General features: G+C 37.2%; 1 protein-coding gene across 3 annotated transcripts in view; it reads left to right on the plus strand.

The window, feature by feature from the left end:
* CNTNAP2 (contactin associated protein 2) overlaps positions 1-17,819 on the plus strand; it is a 1,976,111-nt gene that overhangs the window by 321,076 nt on the left and 1,637,216 nt on the right. The gene's annotated exons all lie outside the window — the stretch shown is intronic.

The following is a 17,819-nucleotide window of genomic DNA, read 5'->3' on the forward strand; positions in this document are numbered from 1 at the left end:
ATTCATTCACTGCGAGTATAGCAATCAATAATAAAAACATAAAAAAAATAATAAAAACGTAATAATGATGTAAGAACACATAAGGGAGGGGGAAAAAGAGTAAGGGTCAGCCACTGCAACAGTCACAGGTTCCAATCAAGATTCCTAGTTGGGTGCTCATTGGAAATTGTCAGTCTTGTTCTAAAACCTATCTGGAAGAGTCAGAGACTAAGAATAGAAAAAAAAAATACTCGTGTTAAATTAAAAAAAAATTTTTTTAAAGTGACTGCCAGGTAGTAAAGTGCTTGTGAAGGAAATGTAAATTTATATATGCATATCAATTTATAGATATGCAATTTAGACATGTGTGGTTTTGTGGTGCGTATATACATGCACGCAGGGGGATGAGTGTGTATGTATATATGATTTTGTGTCATGCATATTCATACTTCTAAAATGAGTGTATGTGTATAAATGCACATATACACACATAAATAACTACATTTGTCTGCATTTAAGCAACAGGTATCTTCCTAACATCAAATATATAAGAAAGATCTTAACTGAAGAATGGATATCCTGGTTAAGAAATAATCATCTTTTAGGCATGAAAATATTTGGTGGACATAAATAAACTATGACATTTTTTTTCTTTTTTCTTTTTTTTTTAATTTATTTTTTATTGGTGTTCAATTTACTAACATACAGAATAACCCCCAGTGCCCGTCACCCATTCACTCCCACCCCCCGCCCTCCTCCCCTTCTACCACCCCTAGTTCGTTTCCCAGAGTTAGCAGTCTTTACGTTCTGTCTCCCTTCCTGATATTTCCCACACATTTCTTCTCCCTTCCCTTATATTCCCCTTCACTATTATTTATATTCCCCAAATGAATGAGAACATATAATGTTTGTCCTTCTCCGACTGACTTACTTCACTCAGCATAATACCCTCCAGTTCCATCCACGTTGAAGCCAATGGTGGGTATTTTCATTTCCAATGGCTGAGGAATATTCCATTGTATACATAAACCACATCTTCTTTATCCATCATCTTTCAATGGACACCGAGGCTCCTTCCACAGTTTGGCTGCTGTGGACATTGCTGCTATAAACCTCGGGGTGCAGGTGTCCCGGCGTTTCATTACATCTGTATCTTTGGGGTAAATCCCCAGCAGTGCAATTGCTGGGTCGTAGGGCAGGTCTATTTTTAACTCTTTGAGGAACCTCCACACAGTTTTCCAGAGTGGCTGCACCAGTTCACATTCCCACCAACAGTGTAAGAGGGTTGCCCTTTCTCCACATCCTCTCCAACATTTGTGGTTTCCTGTCTTGTTAATGTTCCCCATTCTCACTGGTGTGAGGTGGTATCTCATTGTGGTTTTGATTTGTATTTCCCTGATGGCCAGTGATGCAGAGCATTTTCTCATGTGCGTGTTGGTCATGTCTATGTCTTCCTCTGTGAGATTTCTCTTCATGTCTTTTGCCCATTTCATGATTGGATTGTTTGCTTCTTTGCTGTTGAGTTTAAGAAGTTCTTTATAGATCTTGGAAACTAGCCCTTTATCTGATAGGTCATTTGCAAATATCTTCTCCCATTCTGGCAGCCCCGGTGGCGCAGCGGTTTAGCGCCGCCTGCAGCCCGGGGCATGATCCTATATTGGGATCCCTGGGTGGCGCAGCGGTTTGGCGCCTGCCTTTGGCCCAGGGCGCGATCCTGGAGACCTCGGATCGAATCCCACATCGGGCTCCCTGCATGGAGCCTGCTTCTCCCTCTGCCTGTGTCTCTGCCTCTCTCTCTCTCTCTCTCTCTCTGTGTGACTATCATAAATAAATAAAAAAATAAAAGTAAAAAAAAAAAGTTTTCTCTTTAAAAAAAATGAATTTTTTTTCTTTTATTGTGTTTTAAATACAGTGAATTTCATTTGCCACTTGACAATTTTTTTTTAAGATTTTATTTATTCATTTGAGAGAGAGAGAGAGACAGAAAGAGAGCCTGAGTAGGCGGAGAGGGAGAAGCAGACTCCCCGCTGAGCAGGGAACGCAATGTGGGGCTCAATCCCAGGACCCTGAGATCATGAGCTGGGTGGAAGGAAGACACTTAACCAACTGAGCCACTTGACAATTTAGAAACAGTAGATTTGAGCGGACAGTGTCAAATAATACACTTTACTGCATATTGACACATATGTGTTTACACTATTTTGCAGATGAAGAAATGAGGTCCTAGATATAGCTGAAGAGAGAGCTAAAGACCAGGTTTCTGGCACAGGATTTATTTTATAAAGCCTGTGTCTTTTGTTTCCTAGTAATTTGGAATTTTTGAAAATTGTGATCACTATATGACGTTTCATTTTCTTTCATTTTGTGTGTATGGAATATTCCAAAAATGAGACTATATTGACCATTAAATCTTCATGAACTTATTTCTGTTGGCTGGAGGGACCTTTGGAGAAGTAAGGTACTTACCAGACCTCTGCCTTACGCAGTAGAGGATACCCCCAGAGCCTGACCATTTCTGAATCTGTTTAAAGATTTTGTTTGGCACACAGGTGAGCAATGCTGCCGGGCCAAGAATAATAATAATCAGTTGAAGTACTGACATAAAAGCACAAAGGTGACACTCAAGAAATACCAGTGAATAAATCCCTTTGCCAGAGTTCACTGTGAATACCACTTGGATGGAGCCAACTTTTGATCCACTATAGTTGAGCCTATTGATAACTTTGGGGCACAGGAATTTTATCATTTGAAAATACTGTATTGGAAATCCTGAGTTTTATCTGAAATTGTAAGTATTATAAAAGAAATAGCATTTAGGACCTACATGCTTTGTGTGTATGTGTGTGCATTTTTGTCTTGAATTTTTCAGTTTGCACTCATCAAATTTGCAGGATAACATCAATGTTGACTTGTCTTCCTAGGCACAGGCATCTGGGTATGGTGTAGGAGACTTTATGTATTCACACAAGAGTTTTTAAATCCTTTTCATATGAATAATAATAAGAATGGGACAAAAAGGTCATCATACTGAAAAAATATTTCTCTGAAATTCTGAATAAAATAATACATATATGCTTGCTTTGGAACCAGCCTGGTGTTAACTTTTAGAAGGCAGATCTGAGTTAAAGCTGAAATGTCTTACTTCCACACCTCACAGATAGAGATGAATCGTGGCATATATTGGCTTGATCCCTTGTTAATGATTCTTCAATCTGCAAGTTGGAGCATCATATCCCCAAAGCTTTCATATTCTTATCTTTAACATGCAATTACTCATCTAGCCATTTCCTGTTTTCTTTACCCTCAGTCCAAAAATCATAAAGAAATTTAGAGATTGATCACCAAGACAAGAATACAATGGTCAAAGAGAAAGAAGATCTTATTAATAGCATAATAATAATTTTGTGTATGTAAGAGAGAAAGATAATTTTTTTTCTGGTTATGGCAGGTGACCTTATAAATGGTAGTAATTACCCTCTTTTGTTGACTTTAGACTTTCATGAGCTTCAAAAAATATGGTAAAAATGAGGAAACAACTGCTAATTTCAAATCTTCTTGCAATGGCACAAAGTGCAAGGTAGTGATGTTTCAAAACATAAAACAGAGAAAGGAAAAAAATCATCTTACTACCATCAGACAGCGTGTATTAACCATTTGCCTGTTGGGGGACACCTTGGCTGACAGACCAGAGGGAAGGCTATGAGATGTGTTAATGATGTGTCCTTGTGTGTTCTATCCCACTGAATGTTCACAGTCTAAGAAATTCAAGTACTTATACCAGCTCAGAGATGGGGACAGTAAGATCAGAGATAGGGCTAACTTCTCTGATATATTAATATATCAGAGAATAATAATTATATAGCATGCTATATATACTTAATGGTATGTTGCAGAATTGGAATTTTACCGATTGATCTGATCCCTGAACACACGCCGTTTCCTTGGTGTTTCCTAATGTGATAGAGTGAGGATTCCTTTGAGAGACAGCAATTCCCAGATGCTTTCCAAGTGAAAAGATAGTCCTATGGAGCTTACAGTCCTATAAATAATTAATATAGAATGTACAGATTTATAGTTAGATGTTAATCTTCATGGAAAATATGCCTTTCAAATTTAAGATGGTGTGTTTTTCTTTGTATCAAGTAGTATTAGGGTCACTACAAGGGAACCAAAAAAAAAAAAAAAAGCCCCAAACCACAGCAGCCCTAAGACAAAAATATGCCTCTTTCTAACCTTTGAAGAAGTTTAGAGATAATCATTCTAGGGTTGGTATCAAGCTATAAAGGATATCTGGGACACAGGTACCTTCCATCTCCTTCTATAGGTTCTATAGTCTGAAAGAAAGCAAGTGTGTCTAGCGGCGGGGTTGACTCTGGCTGCCATAGTGTCAATTTCATGTGGAGAAACCCTTAGTGGGCCTGGGAGGGTCACCAACAGGCCATTGGCTAGTTATTGAGACCATGGATATCATAGAAAATCACAGTGATGGGGGGTGGCCTCTTGTGGGACGTTTACAAGGGTAAATATGACAGGTCTTGGATCACATTTAATTGCCAGGAAGATCTGGAGAGCTGGAGGCATGATTCTTTCAGGAGAGCCAAGAGAGGTGCCTGACAGATGGGACTTTGCCTCAAGCCTCAGAGAATCAAAAGGCTCCTGTCTCATTTTTTCACATCTGTTCTTGGCTCCCTAAGTGTTACTCTTCATGTTTTCCCGTTGCCAAATGCCAAGTGTTTTCTCTAAGAAAACATTGCATCTTTTCCAGCTGTACTGTAACTCCACACTGACTTGAATTTAACACAATTTTATTGCAGATAAAAATGGAGAGGATTTCAGATGTCTCTATCATGTCTGCATTGCCAAAATGATATTTTTAAACTTAGAATAATATTTTTCCTCAGAGAATGAGGTTGCTAGGACCCACATTTTCTGATTAAATGTCAATACGCATAAACCAAGATCTCATTGATACAAGTCACTGATTTATGCCTCCCATGTTAGAAAGTGAAAAGAGGTTATTATGATAGACTGGAATGTAAATTCCAAATTGTCCCAATGCCAGGCAATGATTGATACTTAATTTTATTAGAAATATTATACTAATGCTCAGTTTATTCTGACAGGCACATCCAGATTTATTTATAAGCAAAGAGGGCAGTCAATGGGGAAATGTAGGGGATTCCTGAAAGTACTTAATAAACAAAGATCTTTCCTAGGAAATTAAATCATTGCAAATACGTCTTTTTGTTAACAAAGTTCTGTTTTTAAAATGGGAAAGTGCAATGCCCTTCCAAAGGTAGTTATGGCCATCTCTTACTAGAGTAATTTACAACTTCATTAAGCTAATGTCTTATTTAACAAATAGTTAAGGTAAGTTACATTGGTGAGGGCAGAGTAAAGAGAGGGGGAGTGACTTGGTGATGATTTTTCCAACAGCAAAATGAGACTAGGAAATGTCATGGTTGGCATTTTGGGACTGTTGTAGAAAATTCATAGTGTGTGGTCTCTGTAAAGCCCGGGCCCTGTCTGAGGACGCAAGGCTTAGGCAATGAACAGAAGCAGAGACAATGTCCTAAAACAGGCACTTGTTTAGAAAGGTATTGATGCCGAAATAAGGTATGGAAGAGGCTCAAGTCAACCCACTTCATTCAGGCTTTTCCAGAGCCAGGCCTCCTATCAGGCAGGGGAGTGGGACTGAGAGAAAGACACCCAAGCAGACCTGAGGACCTTCAAAGGTCATAGAACCAAACGTATAATATTCAGAGATTTTCAATAGTTTTGGGAAGTGTTAACAAAAGACTGATGGCTAAAAGCCTTCCCAAATCTGGGCTACCATCCTGATGGCTTGCTTTCTTTCAAATTTCTTAATTCCTTTGCTTTGAATATTTGAAACACACTTTGATTTTTCTTTTTTTTTTTTCACTCAGATTGTCTCTCCACACCAAGTCAGCCGTGGAGTTGTCCTCCTTCTCCTCAAAGTCTCTCCCACGTGTGGAGTTCCCACCACCTCAGTCTATGATCCCACGTGTGGAATTCCCACCGCCACCAACGTGGTGACACATATGAGGTTCTCCCCACCACAAACATGGTCCTACGTGTGGAATTCCCACCGCCACTATCGTGGCAGGGATTTATAGCAGAATGTTTTCCCTCCTTCTTTCCTTCCTGTTCTTCATTCTTTTCCTTCCTTTCTTCCTTCCACTTAAATACATACATTTATTATTGAAAAGTTGTAAAGGAATATCATCACATCAGATTTATTTAGCTATGGCATAAATCACCTTTTTGAAGAGTGATATTATGTTCAATGAGGACAACTGGGATATTTTGTGGACAACTCTCTATTTTATGCAGGCTGTTCTACCATGAAATATCACCAGGACATGGAAATACTAGAGATTTAACTTGGAGCACCTGTGCCCACACAGAAGTGGGACAGAAGCCACAGCTCTCTGATGTGTCCTAGGTTACCATCCATGTCTCAGCAGCTTTAGGGCTCTTTCTCCAGATCTGCATTTTAACTACTCCCACCCCAACAATAGTTTAATACTTGAGTAGTTCTTAACTCAAAACCCTATAGCATCTTACCATTGCCTTCAGCATCTACTTTCTTATTTGATAGTATTAAAGGAGCATACTGAAAAGAAATAGGAGATCTGAGGAAAAAGATACACCAGGTCTTAAAAAAGAAATAATTCAGTTTTTTTAACTTATCTAATGAAAACCAAAATTTTTAATTGCTCTTACGACATTAATATTATTGGGTATGGTCAATGTGAAGTAACATAGAATAAAAAAATATTTGACTTTATTCTTGTGCCGGAACTCTGTGTGACATCTCACGGGTTTCAATAATCATTATTTTTTTTTCATTCAACAAATATTTATTGAACATCTCCTGTATGCCAGGTATTGCTCTAAGCTCTAGGGAAAATATACAGCAACAAGTAAAACAAACATGTCTGCCTTCATAAAGATTATATTCTAAAGGGGCAAAAAGGCAATAAAAAGGCAACAAATGAGAGGTAATGATAAGTTATAAAGGAAGACAAGTTTCACAAAGGCATATGAAGTGTTAACAGTATGAGTTTCAATAGAGTCGCTAGGGTAAGTCTTCCTGGGACAGTAAATTTTGAGTAAAGGTCAATAAATATCTATTGAATGAAGAAGGTATAAAAAGAAAAAAAGTGAGAAATTTGAGCGCAGAATTCAACGTAAGATTCTATTTATGGGACTCCTTCTATATATATAAGGTTCTCTACTAGCCAACAGGATAATATTAAGCTGAAAGACTTTTTTCACTTAAAATATTACATAAATACTTTAAAGAAAGTATTGGCCACTTTGGGCAGGTGTAGGTTGGTATCTTTAAAATGTTCTTACATACCAAACTCACTCTGGAATTTTACTGAACTGCTGTATCCACTTTAAGGGGTTTCAGAGATAGAGGTTATGATTCTGTATCTATGATTCTCTATCTATTTGGAGATGTAGTACCTACTAGTGGTGAAGCAGATACATTCCTCTTACTCTGCGAGGATAGCTTATCTATCTAAAATCTAAGCCAACTATTTATCCCAATGGAAAATATTGTCCTTTTGTAGACACTTATAACAAATGTGCTTTTATCCTCTCTCACTTAAAATTTTGCATCTACAGTGCACATGATATGAATGAGAGCATGTGGATTTCTGCAAAGTGAGAAAAACCTAAATAAGAGAAATGAGGACTTCATATGAAAATAAATTTTTAACGGACAACTGAAATGATTGTATATACAAGAAGGCTTGTGAGTGGCATTCTGTACATGGAATTTTATCACAGAATAGAATCGTGCGATAGTTCCCTTTAACCCACACCTATGTGAGCTTTGGAGGGTCGGGTTCTGCTAATTTCTCTTACATAATAACATAATGATATTCATAGGAAATGCATAATTTTTTCTTCTTTTTAAGAACAGAAAAAGTATCCCAGAGTAAAGAGAAATCAGAGAGTAAGCTTCTTTTCCTTTAATATATTTCATTTTTTCCTCAAGGGGACTTTTTCAGCTCAGATTAGCATGTTTTAAAATTCATATCTGAGCTTCTGTGTTAACAGATTAACACCCTAAGGGATAAGTAATAGTGACTAGTAGGAGGGCGGGACATGAAAGGCTCATTCACTTCAGTAATTTAAGGAGGCTGCTGGAGAGGAGGCCAGGCACCTGTAAGAACATTCCTATCCTTAGGCTTTCCTCCTACTTAGACACCCGATGCTGGCAAATGAATCTTCTGTGAATTCATAAACTGCAATGGAACTAATGCTCCTTACTTGTGGATACAAAGGAAATAATGACAATATCAGCTTTTGTACTGGGAGTTAGAAATCACACAGACTCGGCCTACCCCTCGAAACAAGATGTCTCACAGTTTGCAGAGAAAGGTGGCTGCCTTCTTTAATTATGTGTCTTCTGGTGGAATGTTCTCTATAAGCATGCCCCAAATGGTATTGCACTGAAACTCTGAATTCATAATCTAAGACTGTGAGGATGCAAAATTGGCACTGTTAGAAAAGTAGGAAAAGAAGCAGAATGTCTTTTCTTTTTCCTTTCCTTTCCTTTCCTTTCCTTTCCTTTCCTTTCCTTTCCTTTCCTTTCCTTTCCTTTCCTTTCCTTTCCTTTCTTTTCTTTTTTTCTTTTCTTTTCTTTCTGGATGCCCAGATGGATCTCTGAATGGGCAAACTGCTATGGTTTTCTGCACCTAAGACATGCTGTCTTTGAAGCATGGTGGTTGGAACATGACTAACCAGTATCAAAACAAAACTCATTGCATCTTGCTAGGTTTCGTGTTTGTGCAATACAGGGATCCACTTTCAATTGGCAATTTTGCTAATAAATATAGAAAAGACAGGGAAGGAACAAAGGTGAGGGCAGGGCATAGAGAAGGCATAAATAGCCTCTATGATACCCATGATGTAAAAACGGGACTTTTTTAAGATTTTATTTATTCATAAGAGACACACAGAGAGAGGCAGAGACATAGGCCAAGGGAGAAACAGGCTCCCTGCTGGGAGACAATGTGGGTGGGACTTGATCCCAGGACCCCAGTTTCACAACTTGAGCCGAAGGCAGACATTCAACCACTGAGCCACCCAGGCATCCCGCCAAAAAAGAACTTCTTGATGAAGTTCTTGACAAAAAGAATGTCTGTGGAAAGTTATTTTATTTAGATTAGGCATCATTAGTTAACCCATCCTTTATAAAAAAAAAAAAAAAAGGAGTAAGGAGTTTAATTATGGTTCTTTGCTTCTTCTTTTGAGTTGTTTATTCTAAACATCAATTTGTAGATCTTTTCACATCTTCCTTGAACAGGTGTGATTCCAGTCCCTTTGGGAAAATTCACTGTAAGCAATAGAACAGAGAAGCACATGTGAGATTCACCGCTTCATCTCTGCACATAGGTACATGTGGACTGCTTGTGTCACAATGGGCCTTCAGAGGGGGAGAACATTTACTAAAAATGTAAACACTTGCTAGTGGTGCTTATAAAAGCTCATGTTTGCCTCATCTTGCAAAGGTTTTATTTGAAGTAGCTAGTCAGCAAATACTTACTGGGCCTTTATTATTATTGAGTAAAGAAAACAACAAAAAATGAGATTTGTGATTTAATGAATACTTGAGTAATCTGAACACTTTTATTTTTTTTAATTTTAAGAAGTCTATAATCCAGGCAGATATACTTAAATAATAACCTTTGTAAATGAAGGAGTACAGGACGCACAGTTTATTAACTTACTTTCCATGCTATAAACCCTGTTTGAGATAAGTCTTAAGTATTATACATTTCCTTTCCACCTGTATACTTCTGTTTATATACATGTGTCAAGTCAAAATTGATTTTAGCAACAGCAAAAAAGATACCTAGGTTTTGTTTAATGATGTCAAATCTATTCCTGACAGATGGCCTTCTTTGCTGTTCTTGGCTATTGTCATTTCAGAAATTCTAGAAAACAAACTACCTTGTAGAACAGAAGCTCATAGTAGTGAATCTCTAAGATGAATACATTGTTTTGGAGTCATATTTGTATCCTGTCTTAAATTACGGTAAGGATTTTGAAAATAAAATGTGATAGGTTTTGAAAAAGGTTGTGTTTGTATTTCTGTGGTTGCTTAGGCAGCGTTGTGTGGCGTGATTTAGAAGGAACCTAAGAGGAGATGGGAGAAGATAATTAGGGAACAGAAAACAGCATGTTGGGGTTTCTGGGAGAGATAAGGAAATAAAGAGCCCAGGTCTAAAAAAATCTATACTGAGTACGAGTTACAAAAGGCAGTTAAGAGAGTCTGGGGAGGTCCCTCTTATCTGCCTATCTACCATCCCAAGCCATCCATCATCTCTGGGTGAGTTCCTGCTAAAAAAAACAAACACTGATAAGGTCATTATGGAGGAAAAGGAGAGAGAATAAGATGGAAATATGCAGCCTTTTGAAAAATCTTAATTTATCACAGTCGCCATGCAATTCAATATAGAATGGGGCAACATTAAACCAGGTACGATTAGCCCCCAAATGCTTTGTATGCTGTAAAACACAAATGAAAAGGTTAAGTAATAACTATTTTTAAGAAGTAACAATAGAATAGTTTTCCTGAAAGTGTAAAGGACTTCAACTTCCAAACTCTGTTACAAAAGACCTTGTTGTGAATAAATTATTCTATTTAATGAGATGCAGCAGTGTTGATAACCCTGTCAAAAGAACAAGGAGAGACTTGAACAGGAAATGCCAAAACCTGTAAGTCAGGAAGATAGAACGCTTTGGGGTACATGGACGATGGCTGCAGATCTGTATTTGCTGACCCAAATGCATGGTGTTTAACCAGACGGGATTTCAAAGGACTTGCATTTAATAGGTACACTGCGATGCATTTATTTCACTTTATATTTAAATGTATCCCCTTTAAAGGATACAGTGAATTTAAACATATTTACTGAACTGGCTATTTGATTACATTTCTCATTTCCCACTCAAAAATAATTAGATGAACCATTTTGTGAAGGCAGTTCACCTGCACATTTAGGAATATGTTCAAAATCTAGTGTGTATTTCTGTGTGCATTTACCAATTCCATATAATGCTCACAGCAAAAGCTAAACAAGATTAGTGCTTCCCAACTACCAGAGGATAAAATCAATTTATCATCCATTTTAGCAGAAGCCATGGAGTTTTATAAGTGATTAAATTGAAGGAGATGCTTTAGGCAACATAGAAATAGAGCATCTCTTGATAAAATTATGACCGAGGTTGTCAAATCCGTGGTAAGCCTATGATGTGGTTAGGCAGGGTCAGCTCCTCTGGGACCCTGGTTACAATGACATTTTCTTATGTTTGACTTGTCTTTGGATTCAAAGAAGGGAACAACTTTCTTAATAAAACTCTTCATTGCTTTCCCATTTCCAAGGAACACATTCCACATTGTGTGTGTGTATGTGTGTGTGGGTTTCTAAGGAAGATATGTACTGAGTGACCACAGATTAGAGACCATAAAAATTCATGAGAGGAGCGCCGGAGTGGGGGGAAAGTGAAGGAGATTAATTCAGGGGAACGTCCATGCCCTGGCTTTGCTTCTGATCCTTAGTTACCTTCTGACCATAGGTGAAGCATTTTACCCTCTTGTTCTCAGACTCCTCATTGCAGAATAATGAAGATGCACTGAATCTATTGAAGAGTCCTGCCATCTCTCACATGCCATTCCTTTTTGCTTCAGCGAGTACATTAAAACAGAAGCAGTAAGTTTACTTTTGTATAGTATTTCCAGGAGTGAGAATGGCAATGAGATGAGGATTCATTAGGCTAGTTGAGATTGAATGGTAGCTTTAAAAAGTGTTTTGTTACTCCTGTTAGCATCCCAAGAACACTTGCTGTATGTGCAGAAGTGTTGGTAGTGGGCGAAGAAAATTGGGAAGAAGACGAAGGTAGAATGGAAACACAGAGCACTAAGAAAATTTATGGATATATATGATAAGGCTAAATGGAAAGGTAGACCTTAAATTACATCTGCCATGTTTGCTGGCTCTAAATAGCATCCCACACATGGCTTGGAGGAGGATGGCAAGAAAGTGCATGCGCCATACTGGATGGGACCTTGCCATAGCTCTTCACTGCCCTGATGTCAATATGATTATTTGTTGCCCACATCAGGTGAAAAAAAAAAAAAAGAGCCTTCTCGGGTGACAGTGGAGTCTCCTGAGTCTACACAAACCAATGGCGGTCATTTTGGGAAGGTGATAGGATTCTGACTTCCTTGAATGCCCACAGTGCTCATGTACACACGGACGTGTACATGCACATACATGCTAAAGGACAGAAAAGTTAGATGAAATAAGAGGCCTTCCATTTATTTGGGCAGTTTCTCAAGTCTTAAAAATTTGCTTTTTCTGAGACAGTCACCCATTTACAAAATGATGATGAATAGTTGAAACCAATCCTGTCTGGCTTATGACTATTAAAACAAACACACAAACAATGACTCCATTTCTGTTTTGTGATTAGGGGAGGTTTTAAGAGAGAACAATGGAAGTAAAACAAAAGATACAAAGAAAAACGATAATCAGCTAGGAAGAAAAAATATTAATTTTGCAAAGCATCATAAGCTATCCCATGGCCCAGAGCAAATCATCAGATCCTGGGAGGACAGATCTCTTCTATGAAGAGCCCATGGGATATCTTATGATATCCCATACCCTCCTGATTTTCATTTACTTCATCCCCTAATAGCCTTCTTTTCCCTGTATCAAGATCGAAGACTAAACCTGTGTCTGCTAGACACCTCCCAGGTTTTATCCTGAATTTCGTGGGATTGAGCATCTGTTAGAAGATGGTATTTAAAAAAAAAAAAAAAAAAAAAAAAAGAAGATGGTATTTGAAACTAACAGCCTAATGAACATATTAGCCATTCAGGTATAACAGAAGTGGAAGTAAATGGTATATTTTTAATTTGTCAAACCCTATGTAGCCATATCATCAAATTATAGAACACCTGTGAATACATCTTCAGTGCTTTAGTTATACTTAATCTAATGCTATGTGCCTTGCCTTTCTAAAGGGAAAATTCAGAAACTGGCCATTTGAATTATACAGTGGGCATTATCCTTTAATGAATACCTACTATATAGCAGGCACATTATATATAATCTCCTTTCTTCTTCTTTATGATCCTGTGAAGCAGGGGTTTTGTGTGTGTGTGTGTTCATTTTACAATCGAGGAAATAGTCTTGGTGTGAATGATGTCTTAGTCTCTACTCTTTCTCTGGTCTCAGAACTTCGTCTCTTGTCTCTTCTGTTTCAAAAGTCTGGTTAAAGTTGTATCTATTGATGAAAAATAATGAAAAATAATGAATTTGGGGGAAAAATCTCAATTAAAAAAATCCCCAATTTCTTAGGATTTTCCTGATTTTCTAATTAGAGCATTTTTTATTCTTATCCACTGTTCGTATAGCATTTTTTTTTATTAAGACTTCAATGTAATGAATGCTCCAATGTGGATGGTATAGTTTTACATACACTATTTGTTAAGGAATAATGCCTTAGTGTCTTTATTCCTTCCAGTAAACAACACTTTCCTTCCTTGAGAGAACCCAACAGTTTGAGCCAACTGGAGTCTTCTTAGTATATCCTTGCACAGTGCCTCCAAAATTTGCTCTCCTAAGCAAGGGACCCATAATCCATATTCATTCTATACTTCCTGGCCGTACATCAAAATTCTTACCTTTCAAATGGCCATGTCTCCTTCAAAATGAAAAGAATATATCTTGTCAAATTGACTCAGCTTCAAGAATTCGTGCTTTGTGATTTCTCAACCATTCCTTCCCTGAGTTGTATGTCTTTTGGACAAATAAATATATGTTTATTGTGAACCCTCTGAAAGCAAGGTGTGGCACTACTGCCAGAGTGAAGAAACAGAAATAAAAGCAATTTATAAGTTTGTGAGAGAAGTTAAAGTTGGGAGATTACGAATGACCCAGAATTGATGTAGATAAAGAAGTGAGTATGTAGGAGCAGAAATGACTGGTATTTGGAGATACCTCAGAGAGCTTCGTAGTCCAGCTGCCATTTGGACTGTCTGAAAGAGAAGGGATCTAGGAATTTAAAGGTGGGCAAGAATATTTGAGGAAGAAGTATAGGATGAGCCTGCTTAGACCACATACACATTTACCCTCAAAGAGTGGGATTTCCGAGACTGGGATGGAGAATTGGGGAGCCTTCCTGGCATATTCTCAGCCACTTCATAGAGAAAAACATTAAAATTGCCTTCATTGTAAGCTACTCCAGTTTGTGTCATTGTTCTTGTTGAAATTCCTATATTTTAGCTGAAATAAACAGTGATTATTTGAAAACATGCTTTGGACTCTCTGTATCTTGTGAAAAGTATTTGTTGTAAAATAAATCAACTTAATTCACATCACTTAAAATTCTGCTTTTTTTCCCTAAAGTCAAAGACATGGATCAGATAGGACTCCAGAGGCATAAATGTCCAGTTGTAATTATACATTACTTTGGTCATGGAATTAATCATTTTCACCTAGTTTTTTTTTTCTTGCCATTTATATACGCTGGGAACAAAAATAATAATAAGAACATGAGGATATAGAGAAAGAATGGTGCCAAAAATATCCTGTCGGTTCATAGTTCATTTAGATCGGGGCCTTCTGAATCACATTGTGTGCTTTCTGGTGAGGGAAAACTGATTTTATGCCAGTGGATGCTTCATATATCAAATTAGATAGGGAAAATAGCACAGAAACACATTTCCAAAAGTATGGCTGCTGCAAAGTCTTAGAACATTAATTTTCTGTCAAGAGCACTAATGTGCTAATCCAGCCAAACATGATCTGCTGAAGTACAGGATCAGGAAATATGATGTGTGATGTCACATTTTTAAAAGTATACATTGCACTAAAAAAAAAAAAAAGCCTGAATTATCTCAAAGCTAGTCCACTACACTCATCCTTCCATACAAATCCTTGCTGTCTATGCCTACATCCTACTCTATCTTAAATAGATTATCTCTACTTTATCAAGTTTCACTGATCTATGGATATGAATTATAATGTGTCATTCTGGCTTAGATATATGTGATCTATCTACTATTGACTTCAAATTGGAACCTCTTTCCTCTTACCCCATGACAAAACAAGGTACATAGATGGGTTCTATTCTTGGTGAAACCAATCACATCTACAAAATTAGGACTTTTTCTTACCCTGTCATTTTAAGTAATCACTGACAGAAATTATCTTCAGATTGGTAACACGGTCTTCCAAAATTTCTTCTTTTGGAAGAGAAATCTACTCCTAAAGGGAAAAAAAAAAACAAAAAACAAAAAACAAAAATGAAAATCTAGAAATCAGGAGAGTTTTATGTTGTTGTTTGTTTGATTAAATGAGATCTTTATTGAGATCTAATTCACATGCCATAAATTCACCATTTTAAAGTACACAATTCAATGGTACTGTCATTGCCAGTAGTTTATTTAGAATTTCCCAGATTAATTGTGTTAAATCTGTTTTCTTTGTTGTGTGCAATCACTGAAGTCTCTGCTTGATTAGCTTTGTTGTCAGGTAATGACTGGATGGAGATTTCCTTAAATGCTGTGAAACCCTAAGTCTCCAGGCCTTTGCTGAGTGGCCCTATATGTATTGGAGCATGCCCTCAAAGGGCCTGCATGCAGTTTACAGTTCTACCAGTTTCACTTTCTACTTGTGCAGAACCTCATGGTTGGCCAGTGGTGAGAAATTAGGGTCATTTCACATCTTTTTCTGAGCACACACACACAGCCCTACACATATATGTAGACTTCTGGACTCCCAAGAATATGTCAGAGCTTTTCGCTTGAGCTTAGCCAAAGGCCGAGAAGCGATGCCCAAGCTTTTCAAAGCCTTCTATGGACGTCTCATTTTCCTTGTAAATGTTTTAATCAGTCTCTTATTAGCTCCAGTGGAATCACTGCCTCAGCCATATGACATGTTAACCAATTGCCATTGACTATTTATAACAAATGCCCATGGGATAGTAATTTTGTACAAAGGGGGCTCTTAGATCAAGTGAGCAAAAGTCCTGAGATGGCAGTTTTTCAGGGAACTGCCAAATAGGTCGAATAGTGGCAGTTTTCTGGGGATGGGGCTTTTGAGGATCTCCAAACCATTTCTATACCTTTAGTGGTTGATAGGTTGCTGGTTTTCAAGGCTGCATGATTGCAAGTTTGTTGGTTTTGAGTATTCTGTGGAATGAGGTTAGGGGGGTTGGAGATATGGCAAGCTAAAATGGTTTATTGTTCTTGCCACAATTCAACCATTTTCCTAGAATTAAACACTCTGAATTGCTGTAATACTTGGTCAATTTTTAAGGTACTGAAAATGTTGATTTTGACTTTATTGTATTATTTGTATGTATGTAATATATTTATTTATTTTGCCAGTCTTCCTCTTGCGTTTGTGGAGGAGTAGATTTTCAGAGACCTTTATACTGCCATTTGGGAAGTACGAAAGGAGACAAGTTTTTTTAACAGGTTCCCACTGAAGCCACCAATTAGCAATGTGTCCTCCCAGCTCTTAGTCAGCCTGTGTGTCCTTGTTGGAATCATCTAGAAAGTGATGGTATTGGATTGTGACCTCTATGGTTTCATCCAGATCTTAAATGTGAGGAGTTCTTCATTTCTTTTTGACTATAAGACATTGACACGAATAGGTTTTTAAAAAGTCTTTTGCTTAAAGCTCTTGATCTTCACTGCCAGGCAACTTCCTGTTACATTTTTCCAGTTTTCTTTAAGCATAAAAATTTTAAATGTGTATATTTACTCTGACTTTTAGTATGTCATATTCCATTATTAAGAGCAACAGGAAATACTTTAAAAATTGCCAACTTGGATATGAGTGACACCTTTTTGATATGAGGACATCAGATCAAATACACATTTTTTTAATTAAATTCATTCAGTGTTCAGTGTGGATAGCTGTAGCAGAAATCTTTATAGTAATGGTTAAAACTATACATCCTAAAAAAAAAAATATATATACTTTTTATTGTATTTTTAAGGCTCTGGAGAAACACAGTATTTTAAAAAGTAGAAGACTTTTTAGACATTAGTACATCACCAGAGTTCAGAGAAGAGGAAAGACACAGGGCAGGCTTTTATTGTTCAGAAAAAAAGGATCTCTACTACTCTAGAGCTCTTCTCCATGTGATCTAGTCATTGAGACGTTCAACTAAACATAATTGCAGTCTAGTATTGAATCAGATTGAAGCTGTAATTTTTGAGGAAGATAAGTAATATAATTAAAATTTTGTCTGCTATTAGATCAATTATAAACATGATCTTGTATTTACTTAGAAAGGAAACAATAAACCAGTAAGAGTCTGGTTGAAGTGATTTTTTTTAACTCCCAAATCATCAGAATCACCAAACATATATATATTTGCCCATGACCAAGATTTTAGGCCAAAAGTATAGTTCTTGCTACTCTTATTCTTTAAACTTATTTACAGAGGCTGCTTTACAGAAATGCATTCAACATGCACTTTTTGATCATCAATCTTGTGGCAAATACCGGATTTGGCACAGAGGATATAAAATGAAATGAAACGTGGTCCTTTCCTCAGTAAACTTTCAGTCTATCAGGAAAGAAAGGCATAGAAGTCCATCATCTGTTTCTATAAACACAATGAACAATGGCTTTAGGTATCAGTCAGGGCCATAGATTCCTGGAATGGCCGTTATAAGATGATTGGCTATAACAAAGAATTTGTTTTAATCTCCATTTTCTGGATCTCTTGTTTGTATCATGATGTTTACAGATGCTAAAAGTGAGTTT

The sequence above is a fragment of the Canis lupus genome, chromosome 15 (assembly GCF_048164855.1).
Source record: "Canis lupus baileyi chromosome 15, mCanLup2.hap1, whole genome shotgun sequence".
Lineage (NCBI taxonomy): Eukaryota > Metazoa > Chordata > Mammalia > Carnivora > Canidae > Canis > Canis lupus.